Consider the following 15,898-nt stretch of genomic DNA (forward strand, 5'->3'; position numbering starts at 1 on the left):
ACAGCATACACCACCAGGAAAACAGTCGAGAAGGCGGCAGGATCAGCGTTACAGAGTTGCAGTAGTCGTCTTTGCTACTTTGTTGCAGTTTTGCAGGCTTCCAGCGCGGTCAGCAGTCGTTTCCTTGGCAGAAGGTGAAGAGAGAGATGCAGAGGAACTCTAATGAGCTCTTGCATTCGTTATCTAAGGAATTCCCCAAAGCAGAGACCCTAAATAGCCAGAAAAGAGGGTTTGGCCACTTAGGAGAGAGGATAGGCTAGCAACACCTGAAGGTGCCTATCAGAAGGAGTCTCTGACGTCACCTGCTGGCACTGGCCACTCAGAGCAGTCCAGTGTGCCAGCAGCACCTCTGTTTCCAAGATGGCATAGGTCTGGAGCACACTGGAGGAGCTCTGGGCACCTCCCAGGGGAGGTGCAGGTCAGGGGAGTGGTCACTCCCCTTTCCTTTGTCCAGTTTCACACCACAGCAGGTCTGAAGGGTCCCTGAACCGGTGTAGACTGGCTTATGCAGAAATGGGGACCATCTGTGCCCATGAAAGCATTTCCAGAGGCTGGGGGAGGCTACTCCTCCCCTGCCTTCACACCTTTTTCCAAAGGGAGAGGGTGTAACACCCTCTCTCTGAGGAAGTCCTTTGTTCTGCCTTCATGGGCCAAGCCTGGCTGGACCCCAGGAGGGCCGAAACCTGTTTGAGGGGTTGGCAGCAGCAGCAGCAGCAGCTGCAGTGAAACCCCTGAAAAGGCAGTTTGGCAGTACCCGGGTTTGAGCTACAGACCCGTGGGATCATGGGATTGTGCCAACAATGCCAGGATGGCATAGAGGGGGCAATTCCATGATCTTAGACATGTTACATGGCCATATTCGGAGTTACCATTGTGAAGCTACACATAGGTAGTGACCTATATGTAGAGCACGCGTGTAATGGTGTCCCCGCACTCACAAAGTCCGGGGAATTTGCCCTGTTAGTGACAATTTGGAAAGAAATGACAGAGCATAACCACTGTGATTCTGGATAGCAGAGCCTCAGTGAGACAGCCAGTCATAACAAAGGTAACACAGTCAGTGTGAGAAAGTAGCCTCTTTCTAGCCTTGTTACCCCCACTTTTGGCCTGTTTGTGAGTGTATGTCAGGGTGTTTTCACTGTCTCACTGGGATCCTGCTAGCCAGGGCCCAGTGCTCATAGTGAAAACCCTATGTTTTCAGTATGTTTGTTATCTGTCACTGGGACCCTGCTAGTCAGGGCCCCAGTGCTCATAAGTTTGTGGCCTATATGTATGTGTTCCCTGTGTGGTGCCTAACTGTCTCACTGAGGCTCTGCTAACCAGAACCTCAGTGGTTATGCTCTCTCATTGCTTTCAAATTGTCACTAACAGGCTAGTGACCAATTTTACCAATTTACATTGGCTTACTGGAACACCCTTATAATTCCCTAGTATATGGTACTGAGGTACCCAGGGTATTGGGGTTCCAGGAGATCCCTATTGGCTGCAGCATTTCTTTTGCCACCCATAGGGAGCTCTGAAAATTCTTACACAGGCCTGCCACTGCAGCCTGAGTGAAATAACGTCCACGTTATTTCACAGCCATTTAGCACTGCACTTAAGTAACTTATAAGTCACCTATATGTCTAACCTTTACCTGGTAAAGGTTAGGTGCAAAGTTACTTAGTGTGAGGGCACCCTGGCACTAGCCAAGGTGCCCCCACATTGTTCAGGGCCAATTCCCCGGACTTTGTGAGTGCGGGGAAACCATTACACGCGTACACTACATATAGGTCACTACCTATATGTAGCTTCACAATGGTAACATCGAATATGGCCATGTAACATGTCTATGATCATGGAATTGCCCCCTCTATGCCATCCTGGCATAGTTGGCACAATCCCATGATCCCAGTGGTCTGTAGCACAGACCCTGGTACTGCCAAACTGCCTTTCCTGGGGTTTCACTGCAGCTGCTGCTGCTGCCAACCCCTCAGACAGGTTTCTGCCCTCCTGGGGTCCAGCCAGGCTTGTCCCAGGATGGCAGAACAAAGGACTTCCTCTGAGAGAGGGTGTTACACCCTCTCCCTTTGGAAAATTGTGTGAAGGCAGTGGAGGAGTAGCCTCCCCCAGCCTCTGGAAATGCTTTCATGGGCACATTTGGTGCCCATTTCTGCATAAGCCAGTCTACACCGGTTCAGGGACCCCTTAGCCCTGCTCTGGTGCGAAACTGGACAAAGGAAAGGGGAGTGACCACTCCCCTGACCTGCACCTCCCCTGGGAGGTGTCCAGAGCTCCTCCAGTGTGCTCCAGACCTCTGCCATCTTGGAAACAGAGGTGCTGCTGGCACACTGGACTGGCTCTGAGTGGCCAGTGCCACCAGGTGACGTCAGAGACTCCTTCTGATAGGCTCCTTCAGGTGTTGCTAGCCTATCCTCTCTCCTAGGTAGCCAAACCCTCTTTTCTGGCTATTTAGGGTCTCTGGGGAAACTTTAGATAACGAATGCAAGAGCTCATCCGAGTTCCTCTGCATCTCTCTCTTCACCTTCTGCCAAGGAATCGACTGCTGACCGCGCTGGAAGCCTACAAAACTGCAACATAGTAGCAAAGACGACTACTGCAACTCTGTAACTCTGATCCTGTCACCTTCTCGACTGTTTTCCTGGTGGTGCATGCTGTGGGGGTAGTCTGCCTCCTCTCTGCACTAGAAGCTCTGAAGAAATCTCCCGTGGGTCGACGGAATCGTCCCCCTGCAACCGCAGGCACCAAAGAACTGCATCACCGGTCCCTTGGGTCTCCTCTCAGCACGACGAGCGAGGTCCCTTGAATCCAGCAACTGTGTCCAAGTGACCCCCACAGTCCAGTGACTCTTCAGTCCAAGTTTGGTGGAGGTAAGTCCTTGCCTCCCCACGCCAGACTGCATTGCTGGGAACCGCGACTTTTGAAGCTACTCGGGCCCCTGTGCACTTCCGCCAGAAATCCTTTGTGCACAGCCAAGCCTGGTCCACGGCACTCTAACCTGCATTGCACGACTTTCTAAGTTGGTGTCCGGCGACGTGGGACTCCTTTGTGCAACTTCGGGTGAGCACCGTTTCACGCATCCTCGTAGTGCCTGTTTCTGGCACTTCTCTGGGTGCTACCTGCTGCTGAGAGGGTTCCTTGTCTTGTTCGATGTCCCCTCTGTCTCCTGGCGCAATTTGCGATATCCTGGTCCCTCCTGGGCCACAGCAGCATCCAAAAACTCTAACTGCACGATTTGCAGCTAGCAAGGCTTGTTGGCAGTTTTTCGGCAGGAAAACACTTCTGCACGACTCTCCACGGCGTGCGGGATCCGTCCTCCAAAGGGGAAGTCTCTAGCCCTTGTCGTTCCTGCAGAAACCTAAGCTTCTACTGTCCAGTAGCAGCTTCTTTGCACCCACAGCTGGCATTTCCTGGGCATCTGCCCATCTCCGACTTGCTTGTGACTTTTGGACTTGGTCCCCTTGTTCCACAGGTACTCTCGACTGGAAATCCATTGTTGTTGCATTGCTGGTTTGTGTCTTTCCTGCAGAATTCCCCTATCACGACTTCTATGTCCTTTTGGGAACTTTAGTGCACTTTGCACTCACTTTTCAGGGTCTTGGGGTGGGCTATTTTTCTAACCCTTACTATTTTCTAATAGTCCCAGCGACCCTCTACAAGGTCACATAGGTTTGGGGTCCATTCGTGGTTCGCATTCCACTTTTGGAGTATATGGTTTGTGTTGCCCCTATCCCTGTGTGTCCCCATTGCATCCTATTGTAACTATACATTGTTTGCACTGTTTTCTAAGACTATACTGCATAGTTTTGGTATTGTGTACATATATCTTGTGTATATTTCCTATCCTCTCACTGAGGGTACACTCTGAGATACTTTGGCATATTGTCATAAAAATAAAGTACCTTTATTTTTGGTATAACTGTGTATTGTGTTTTCTTATGATATTGTGCAAGTGACACTAGTGGTACTGTAGGAGCTTCACTCGTCTCCTAGTTCAGCCTAAGCTGCTCTGCTAAGCTACCATTATCTATCAGCCTATGCTGCTAGACACCCTATACACTAATAAGGGATAACTGGGCCTGGTGCAAGGTGCAAGTACCCCTTGGTACTCACTACAAGCCAGTCCAGCCTCCTACAGTCAGGCACACTTATGAGCACTGGGGCCCTGGCTGGCAGGGTCCCAGTGACACATACAACTAAAACAACATATATACAGTGAAAAATGGGGGTAACATGCCAGGCAAGATGGTACTTTCCTACACCCCGTGTCCAGCAGTGAAGCACAGCTAAGAGAGAGAGCACTCCTCTGCCTGTGCAGGACCTTTTAAGAGTGGGCGGAAGTGTCCAGCAGAGCTGCACCTCTGACCTATCCAGATGTGCCACATCGCTTCCTTGCCCCTGTCCCCTCCTTTCTGCACAATCTTTTGGGATGGCTCAAAATGGTGTCGTCCAGAAGCCAGGGCCAAGTGCTCTGAAACTCAGCCCCTCCTTCCTAACATTCATTCAAAGGCTTCTCTCCCCATTTCCTGGCAGGGGCGGACAGCCGAATGATTCAGGCAGCTGGATAGAACAGTAATTAACTTTTATCCTGAGCTGAGTCAGAGAAAGATGACATTCCTGGATGACCCTTAAGTTGCACAGCTATGCTTTTGTAACCTACTGCATTATTCTTCTCATAGAGGTTACAGTGTACATTGGTGTGACTCTGGTTTCTGTGGGCCCTAGGAGACCTGAGTTATGCCCTAGGCCACCCTTTCCCATTTAATGTGAAAAGACAGTAAGCATACCGATGTTGGTTTTTACTGGAGTGTCCCTACAGCAAAAAGACAGTAACTACACTGACTATCTCTCACATGTGTACACCCATTTCATGAGTCCTACCCCAGGTCACCATCCACTCTGCATAGTTCCTTCTGTGCTAGGCTACCTAAGAACAGTTCTTGGGCCTACACACGCCAGGAATCCTCCCCACACAGACCTCACAGGTGTGCACACATGATTAAGTGCAACCAGACCGGGGCCTCCTACTCTGGCTGCACCACAGCAGTCTTTCCCTAGCAAGGCGGCACCGGCGCTAATCACGCACAGTCGATTTTACCATGCATTTACTGTGGATGAGTCCCCAACTAGGAGGTTCCCTCAAAGTAAAAGGTCAAAAACCAGTTGTTCAAAAAGCAAAATATCAGAGCGGACCAGATGGTCAGAACCGTCCTCTCACAATACACATATATATATATATATATATATACAGTATATATATACACATATATATATATATCTCACTTTAAAAAAAAAACAAGGTTGTTATAGTTAGGCTCAATTTTTAAACATACAAAACCATAGAAATTTACCTGTTATAGAATTGTTTCAAGTAAATATAACTCACAACCTAAGGTAACTATAACTCACACCCCTGCCATGCACAGTTATGAGAGCAATAATTGTACTGCCTATGTTACAGTGACATCATCAATTATGTTATCAAAGATGTCAATAGTGCTGTAAGTTGTGGGGTAATTAGGAGTGCATGGAGAGGGTGCGAGTTGTAGATAACTTAGTTACTTGAAATAATGTGGATCAGGTGAAAAAAAGAATTGACAAATTTTTGCCCATAAGCGGTCACTAAGGGACCCCTCTTTGTGTTCTATGGGGTCAGGATACCTTTATCCTGAACTCTAATGTGTTTTTTCACTGCTAGTTTTCCACCCCCAGCACATGTGACAAAAGAAAATGGCAGCCGCAACTTTCATGTTGTGGTCAGCCAATCAGGGCCTTGCTTTTCCCCAGGATCAATGTACCTTTATACCTATATTGTTTTGCCTCAAATTACTCCAAAACAACTGAACAAATTTGCACCAAACCACAAAAAGCGTGATCTGTGGCACAGGATCTAGCTTACTGCTAAATTTGATGTAATTCGGTTCAGCGGTTTGGGCTGTAGGTGAGTCTAAAGACCCTATAGAAAAATGAATGGGGAAATTGTGTTTTGGGAACCCCCCTTTTTCTCGGCCCCCACTCAATGGATCACCCCAACACTTTCAACGCAGCAGCTGAACTGACCAAAGTATATGTTTTTAAAATTTCCTGCAGATTCGTCAAGCAACGCCAAAGCTATAGGCAGAACAAAAAAAATGCTGCATCTATGGAAACTAGGTCCTAACAACATAGTGCAATGCAATTTCACTGGTGCTCGTCGGCTGAGGTCAGAAGTTGAGGTTCGGGTCCGGTAACCCATATACTGCATAAACTAGTATCTTCACGCAAGAGATATGCCTGGACATAGCTGTGTTGTGCTGAACTAAATGTTTATTTTGGCTTCTCCCCCAAGAGAGAGTGGTCACTGCATTTGCCACTTACCTCCACAACCGTGCAGTTGCCATAGGACGGGCAACGGTACTCGTATCAATATTCAAACATCCTAATCATGAAGGAACACAGCACTCCTTGCGAGTAATAAAGCGTGTTTATTCAAATGGCAATGACACAATTCGGCTATGTAGCCTTTCTCAAGTTGTCAGGGCAAATCCTCACAAAACTTTTGTAGCACAAACCAATCCCCAGAGAAAAATAAACAGAGAAAATAGAATTCAATAAACAAAAAAAACCTATTGGAATCGTAAAAGGAAATATTATGCAGCTGATACCAAAGTGCTCTTGCTGTCATAAACTTAACTTAAACATCACATGAGGCAAGAATAAACATTTTTTTAACATTTTTCAATTGATAAACATGCATGACACTGGGAGAATGCTCGAAATTCTCTGTTTGCAAATCTGATATATGTTTCTTAACTGTCAATCTAAAAAAAATGTAAAAGATCAGGATACATTTGGTGCTTGGTTTTAAACTGCCTTGCAACAGGGTAATTTATTACAGGGTAGTTCTTTATGGCAAGCTGATGTTCAAGAAATCCTTTCTTGAATAGGAAAAGTTGTACTTCCTACATAACGCAGACCAAACAGGCACTCCAGAACATAAGCACAAAAATCTGATGTACATGTAATAAATTTATCAATTTTGCATTCATACCCATTAGTGAGTTGGTATGTGACTCTATCCGTACAATGTGCACAGGCGTTACATATGCCACATTTGTAAGACACCCCCAGTTCTTTTAGCCATCCTGTTTTGGGGAGACGTTGGAAATGACAGTGTATTAATATATCTCTGGGTGACCTGGCCCTTCTGTATGTTGTGCTGGCATGTGGATTGTAATACGGGGTCAGACATAAGAATTCCCCAGTGTTTGTTCATCAGCTTTCTGATCTCCACTGATCTATTGTTGAAATCAGTTATAAAATGAACTTGAAAATAGGCTTTGGTGACTTTGATTTGCTAAAAAGAAAATCCTGTCTGTGGAGAGTAGACATTTTTGCTTGGGGTGATTTAAATCATTTTTTCAAGATAGCCTCTTTCATGACACCTGGTTAGCAGTGTGCCACATTCAGATTTATATCCCTTATCTTGTGAAAACTTCCTTCTCACTCTCATCAATTCACCATGCCAGATTCTTCATTTTAAATTGACTGGGGGATAACCATCAGCAGACAGTATGCTGTTCCCTGCATTATCCTTTCTGTGAAGACTATCTGTCCTTCAAATATGGTTAGTCTAAAGTCCAGGTATTCTATGCTTGCTTTACTAATTTGGTGTGAAAACAGATTGAGATCATTCCTGTGCAAGTAATCTAGAAGTTTTCTGCTAAAATGCCTTCACCATCCCATATGACAAATGAATGGTAAATATACCTAAGCCACATAACAATGTGACTGGTATATGTCTCAAATTCTTCTGCCCAGACCACCTTCTTCTCCAACCAGCCATGAAAAAGATTTTCAATCCTGGAGGCGAAGCAGGTTCCCATTACCTTCTCGATATTTGCCGGTAAAGAACGTCATCAAAGTAGAATATATTCTGACTCAAACAGCATAAAATCATTATACATAACATGAGCATGTGCTCCAAGAACATCAATGATCTACCCTTCAGAAAGGAGACACAAGTAGCTATACCTTTGTGTTGGTTTATACAAGTGTATAGTGAATGCATATCTAATGTCATCATTAAATATGCGACTTCCCAGTGGATTCTATGAATTTTGATTAAAAAATAAAACTGTTGCCCCACTACAATATGAAGGCAATGTTTGGGTGCAAAGAGCCAAAAATAAATCTAGGTACATGGCAGTAGGATCTAATAGACCTCCATCAGCTGAGACTTATGGCCTCCCCGGCTGGTTAGTGGTATATTTAGCTATTTTGGATAGAAAGTATATTTTGGGGGCACCCTGGGATAGCCCATTGTCAAGAAATGATATTTGTCATCATCAATGAAACCTCTCTTATACCTTCTTGTAATAGATTACAATAATAAACACATACATTTCTATACTCAGAGAAATTGATTTTAACATAACACTTGTTATCATTTAATTGTCTGTATGCCTCTCTGGTATATTGTTCACCAACCAAGATAACAACATTTTCCCCTTTATCAGTGGATTTTATAACAATGTGTTTGTCTCCTGCCAGTGTATTCAACATTTTAATTTGTGTTTTCATTAAGTTATATTGACCTGGTATTTGCTGCCCATCAGTTTCTTAAACTCCATAACCTTGGTCTCATGAAGAGAATCAGTAGCATCATGTGGTGTGTTTGGGTTAGTTCAACTCCTACGCTTAAGCCCGCAAACAGTAGTTGCTTCTGTATAGAAAACAGTCTCCATAAGAATATCCATTGCAGGTTTGCCATCAATACCACTACTTTCCATGTGTGATCATAATTCATGTTAGCGCAGGCTAAAGTTCCTACAGGTATCGCTCTAATTTTGTGATGCCGATCTCTTTTCAAATCCAAATCATATAGGGATATTAAATCAGAAACATCCCTTTTACAGAAGCTATCACTTTCTATATCTTTGACCTGAAAGACAGCAAACAAGCCTTGCTAGCTGCAAGGGTCGCGGTTAGGGTTTTTGGATGCTGCTGTGGCCCAGGAGGTAGCAGGATGTCGCCACTTGGATGAGGAGACAGAGGGGGCGCTGTGAGAAAGTAGCCTCTTTTTAGCCTTGTTACCCCCACTTTTGGCCTGTGTGTGCGTGTATGTCAGGGTGTTTTCACTGTCTCACTGGGATCCTGCCAGCCAGGGCCCAGTGCTCATAGTGAAGACCCTATGTTTTCAGTATGTTTGTTATGTGTCACTGGGACCCTGCTAGCCAGTGTGAGAAAGTAGCCTCTTTCTAGCCTTGTTACCCCCACTTTTGGCCTGTTTGTGAGTGTATGTCAGGGTGTTTTCGCTGTCTCACTGGGATCCTGCTAGCCAGGGCCCAGTGCTCATAGTGAAAACCCTATGTTTTCAGTATGTTTGTTATGTGTCACTGGGACCCTGCTAGTCAGGACCCCAGTGCTCATAAGTTTGTGGCCTATATGTATGTGTTCCCTGTGTGGTGCCTAACTGTCTCACTGAGGCTCTGCTAACCAGAACCTCAGTGGTTATGCTCTCTCATTTCTTTCAAATTGTCACTAACAGGCTAGTGACCAATTTTACCAATTTACATTGGCTTACTGGAACACCCTTATAATTCCCTAGTATATGGTACTGAGGTACCCAGGTTATTGGGGTTCCAGGAGATCCCTATGGCCTGCAGCATTTCTTTTGCCACCCATAGGGAGCTCTGACAATTCTTACACAGGCCTGCCACTGCAGCCTGAGTGAAATAACGTCCACGTTATTTCACAGCCATTTTACACTGCACTTAAGTAACTTATAAGTCACCTATATGTCTAACCTTTACCTGGTAAAGGTTAGGTGCAAAGTTACTTAGTGTGAGGGCACCCTGGCACTAGCCAAGGTGCCCCCACATTGTTCAGGGCCAATTCTCCGGACTTTGTGAGTGCGGGGACACCATTAAACGCGTGCACTGCCTATAGGTCACTACCTATATGTAGCTTCACAATGGTAAGTCCGAATATGGCCATGTAACATGTCTATGATCATGGAATTGCCCCCTCTATACCATCCTGGCATAGTTGGCACAATCCCATGATCCCAGTGGTCTGTAGCACAGACCCTGGTACTGCCAAACTGCCTTTCTTGGGGTTTCACTGCAGCTGCTGCTGCTGCCAACCCCTCAGACAGGCATCTGCCCTCCTGGGGTCCACCCAGGCCTGGCCCAGGATGGCAGAACAAAGAACTTCCTCTGAGAGAGGGTATTACATCCTCTCCCTTTGGAAAATGGTGTGAAGGCAGGGGAGGAGTAGCCTCCCCCAGCCTCTGGAAATGCTTTCTTGGGCACAGATGTGCCCAATTCTGCATAAGCCAGTCTACACCGGTTCAGGGGACCCCTTAGCCCTGCTCTGGCGCGAAACTGGACAAAGGAAAGGGGAGTGACCACTCCCCTGACCTGCACCTCCCCTGGGAGTTGTCCAGAGCTCCTCCAGTGTGCTCCAGACCTCTGCCATCTTGGAAACAGAGGTGCTGCTGGCACACTGGACTGCTCTGAGTGGCCAGTGCCACCAGGTGACGTCAGAGACTCCTTGTGATAGGCTCCTTCAGGTGTTGCTAGCCTATCCTCTCTCCTAGGTAGCCAAACCCTCTTTTCTGGCTATTTAGGGTCTCTGTCTCTGGGGAAACTTTAGATAACGAATGCAAGAGCTCATCCGAGTTCCTCTGCATCTCTCTCTTCACCTTCTGCCAAGGAATCGACTGCTGACCGCGCTGGAAGCCTGCAAAACTGCAACATAGTAGCTAAGATGACTACTGCAACTCTGTAACGCTGATCCTGCCGCCTTCTCGACTGTTTTCCTGGTGGTGCATGCTGTGGGGGTAGTCTGCCTCCTCTCTGCCCTAGAAGCTCCGAAGAAATCTCCCGTGGGTCGACGGAATCTTCCCCCTGCAACCGCAGGCACCAAAAAGCTGCATTACCTATCCCTTGGGTCTCCTCTCAGCACGACGAGCGAGGTCCCTCGAATCCAGCAACTCTGTCCAAGTGACTCCCACAGCCAGTGACTCTTCAGTTCAAGTTTGGTGGAGGTAAGTCCTTGCCTCACCTCGCTAGACTGCATTGCTGGGAACCGTGACTTTTGCAGCTACTCCAGCCCCTGTGCACTTCCGGCGGTAATCCTTCGTGCACAGCCAAGCCTGGGTCCACGGCACTCTAACCTGCATTGCGCGACTTCCTAAGTTGGTCTCCGGCGACGTGGGACTCCTTTGTGTAACTTCGGGAGAGCACCATTTCACGCATCCTTGTAGTGCCTGTTTCTGGCACTTCTCCGGGTGATACCTGCTGCTAAGAGGGCTCCTTGTCTTGCTCGATGTCCCCTCTACCTCCTGGTCCAATTTGCGACCTCCTGGTCCCTCGTGGGCCTCAGCAGCATCCAAAAACGCTAACCGCATGATTTGCAGCTAGCAAGGCTTGTTGGCGTTCTTTCGCCAGGAAAACACTTCTGCACAACTCTCCATGGCGAGAGATATCAGTCCATCAAAGGGGAAGTCTCTAGCCCTTTTAGTTCCTGCAGAAACCTCAGCTTCTTCTGTCCAGTAGAAGCTTCTTTGCACCCACAGCTGGCATTTCCTGAGCATATGCCCATCGCCGACTTGCTTGTGACTTTTGGACTTGGTCCCCTTGTTCCACAGGTACCCTAGATTGGAAATCCATCGTTGTTGCATTGTTGGTTTGTGTCTTTCCTGCATTATTCCTCTATCACGACTTCTTTGTCCTTGGGGGAACTTTAGTGCACTTTGCACTCACTTTTCAGGGTCTTGGGGAGGGTTATTTTTCTAACTCTCACTATTTTCTAATAGTCCCAGCGACCCTCTACAAGGTCACATAGGTTTGGGGTCTATTCGTGGTTCGCATTCCACTTTTGGAGTATATGGTTTGTGTTGCCCCTATCCCTATGTGTCCCCATTGCATCCTATTGTAACTATACATTGTTTGCACTGTTTTCTAAGACTATACTGCATATTTTTGGTATTGTGTACATATATCTTGTGTATATTTCCTAACCTCTCACTGAGGGTACACTCTAAGATACTTTGGCATATTGTCATAAAAATAAAGTACCTTTATTTTTAGTATAACTGTGTATTGTGTTTTCTTATGATATTGTGCAAGTGACACTTGTGGTACTGTAGTAGCTTCACACGTCTATTAGTTCAGCCTAAGCTGCTCTGCTAAGCTACCATTATCTATCAGCCTAAGCCGCTAGACACCCTATACACTAATAAGGGATAACTGGGCCTGGTGCAAGGTGCAAGTACCCCTTGGTACTCACTACAAGCCAGTCCAGCCTCCTACATTGGGTGTACAGCGGTGGGATAAGTGCTTTGAGACTACTTACCACTCTTGTCATTGTACTTTTCATAAGAGAAAAATATGCAAAACAAGTTCAGTGTATATACACATAGCCAAAAAGTTTTGCATTTCCTCTTTTCACTCTTTTCTAAGTGCTGAAAAGTTCTTCTAAACTTTCGAAAAGTTCTTAAAAGTTTAAAAAGTTTTTTTCTGTCTTTCTAAAAAGTTCTGAAAACTTTTTTCTCTTTTTCTATCACTTTAACTCTCTCTAAAAATGTCTGGCACAGGCCAAAATGTTGATCTGTCCAAATTTGCATATGACCACCTTAGCTGGAAAGGAGCAAGGAGTCTCTGTGTAGAGAGAGGTTTGAGTGTAGGGAAGAATCCTTCCTTGGAACTGTTACTTAACATGCTTAGAGAACAAGATAAGGCTAGAAGTGCCCCATCTGTTGAAAAAGTAGCTAATGGTTCCCAATCTGATCCAGGGACTCCCCCAGGAAAAGATTCAGGAAAGATACTTCCTAGCCTGCCCATTACTAGACAGTCTAGCATAGTTGGTAATGATGTAGAGCCACACCATACAAATAGTGTTGTCTCACATCATAGCAAAAGCATTTATTCTCACAACAGTGGTACTGATGTTTCTGTTAGCCAAGCTGTTAGGGTGCCCTCTGTAAGGGACAGGTCTCCTTCTGTCCATTCTCACCATACTTCTGTTTCAAGGCATGTCCCTCCCACCCACCCTGATGACAGATTGTTAGAAAGGGAGCTCAATAGATTGAGAGTGGAACAAACCAGACTGAAGCTCAAGAAGCAACAGCTGGATTTGGATAGACAGGCTTTAGAAGTAGAGAAGGAGAGACAGAAACTGGGTTTAGAAACCCATGGTGGCAGCAGCAGTATTCCCCATAGTCATCCTGCAAAAGAGCATGATTCCAGGAATCTGTATAAGATAGTTCCCCCTTATAAGGAGGGGGATGACATTAACAAGTGGTTTGCTGCACTTGAGAGGGCCTGTGTTGTACAGGATGACCCTCAAAGGCAGTGGGCTGCTATTCTATGGCTATAATTTAGTGGAAAAGGTAGGGATAGGCTTCTTACTGTGAAAGAAAGTGATGCCAATAATTTTACAGTTATTAAGAATGCACTCCTGGATGGTTATGGCTTAACCACTGAACAATACACGATAAAGTTCAGAGAGACCAAAAAGGAGTCTTCACAAGACTGGGTTGATTTCATTGACCATTCAGTGAAGTCCTTGGAGGGGTGGTTACATGGCAGTAAAGTTACTGATTATGACAGCCTGTATAACTTGATCCTGAGAGAGCATATTCTTAATAATTGTGTGTCTGATTTGTTGCACCAATACTTAGTGGACTCAGATCTGACCTCTCCCCAAGAATTGGAAAGAAGGCAGACAAATGGGTCAGAACAAGGCTGAACAGAAAAGTTCATACAGGGGGTGACAAAGAGAACAACAAGAAGAAAGATGGTGAAAAATCTCAAGATAAGCATGGGGATAAGGGTAAAACCAAAGATCTACTTCAAATCTTAAACACTCTTCAGGGGGTGGAGATAAAACAAATTCTTCCTCTTCTTCTCAACCTACACAGTTTAAAAAGCCTTGGTGCCTTGTGTGTAAAAACAGAGGCCATAGGCCAGGGGATAAGTCCTGTCCAGGTAAACCCCCTGAGCCTACTGTAGGAGGCTGGACTGGCTTGTAGTGAGTACCAAGGGGTACTTGCACCTTGCACCAGGCCCAGTTATCCCTTATTAGTGTATAGGGTGTCTAGCAGCTTAGGCTGATAGATAATGGTAGCTTAGCAGAGCAGCTTAGGCTGAACTAGGAGACGTGTGAAGCTACTACAGTACCACTTAGTGTCATATGCACAATATCATAAGAAAACACAATACACAGTTATACTAAAAATAAAGGTACTTTATTTTTATGACAATATGCCAAAGTATCTTAGAGTGTACCCTCAGTGAGAGGATAGGAAATATACACAAGATATATATACACAATAGCAAAAATATGCAGTATAGTCTTAGAAAACAGTGCAAACAATGTATAGTTACAATAGGATGCAATGGGGAAACATAGAGATAGGGGCAACACAAACCATATACTCCAAAAGTGGAATGCGAACCACGAATGGACCCCAAACCTATGTGACCTTGTAGAGGGTCGCTGGGACTATTAGAAAATAGTGAGAGTTAGAAAAATAACCCTCCCCAAGACCCTGAAAAGTGAGTGCAAAGTGCACTAAAGTTCCCCTAAGGACAAAATAGTCGTGTTAGAGGAATAATGCAGGAAAGACACAAACCAGCAATGCAACAACTGTGGATTTCCAATCTAGGGTACCTGTGGAACAAGGGGACCAAGTCCAAAAGTCACAAGCAAGTCGGAGATGGGCAGATGCCCAGGAAATGCCAGCTGCGGGTGCAAAGAAGCTTCGACTGGACAGAAGAAGCTGAGGTTTCTGCAGGAACGAAAAGGGCTAGAGACTTTCCCTTTGGTGGACGGATCCCTCTCGCCTTGTAGAGTCATACAGAAGTGTTTTCCCGCCGGAAGGACGCCAACAAGCCTTGTTACACGCAAATCGTGCGTTTGGCGTTTTTGGACGCTGCTGGGGCCCAGGAGGGACCAGGAGGTCGCAAATTGGACCTGAAGAGAGAGGGGACGTCGAGCAAGACAAAGAGCCCTCGCTGAAGCAGGTAGCACCCAAAGAAGTGCCAGAAACAGGCACTACGAGGATGCGTGAAATGGTGCTCACCGAAGTTGCACAAAGGAGTCCCACGTCGCCGGAGACCAACTTAGAAAGTCGTGCAATGCAGGTTAGAGTGCCGTGGACCCAGGCTTGGCTGTGCACAAAGGATTTCTGCCGGAAGTGCACAGGGGCCGGAGTAGCTGCAAAGTCGCGGTTCCCAGCAATGCAGCCCAGCGAGGTGAGGCAAGGACTTACCTCCACCAAACTTGGACTGAAGAGTCACTGGACTGTGGGGGCCACTTGGACAGAGTTGCTGGATTCGAGGGACCTCGCTCGTCGTGCTGAGAGGAGACCCAAGGGACCGGTAATGCAGCTTTTTGGTGCCTGCGGTTGCAGGGGGAAGATTCCGTCAACCTACGGGAGATTTCTTCGGAGCTTCTAGTGCAGAGAGGAGGCAGACTACCCCCACAGCATGCACCACCAGGAAAACAGTCGAGAAGGCCGCAGGATCAGCGTTACAGAGTTGCAGTAGTCGTCTTAGCTACTATGTTGCAGTTTTGCAGGCTTCCAGCGCGGTCAGCAGTCGATTCCTTGGCAGAAGATGAAGAGAGAGATGCAGAGGAACTCGGCTGAGCTCTTGCATTCGTTATCTAAAGTTTCTCCAGAGACAGAGACCCTAAATAGGCAGAAAAGAGGGTTTGGCTACCTAGGAGAGAGGATAGGCTAGCAACACCTGAAGGAGCCTATCAGAAGGAGTCTCTGACGTCACCTGGTGGCACTGGCCACTCAGAGCAGTCCAGTGTGCCAGCAGCACCTCTGTTTCCAAGATGGCAGAGGTCTGGAGCACACTGGAGGAGCTCTGGACACCTCCCAGGGGAGGTGCAGGTCAGG

This window comes from Pleurodeles waltl, chromosome 7 (assembly GCF_031143425.1).
Source record: "Pleurodeles waltl isolate 20211129_DDA chromosome 7, aPleWal1.hap1.20221129, whole genome shotgun sequence".
Classification (NCBI taxonomy): Eukaryota; Metazoa; Chordata; class Amphibia; order Caudata; family Salamandridae; genus Pleurodeles; species Pleurodeles waltl.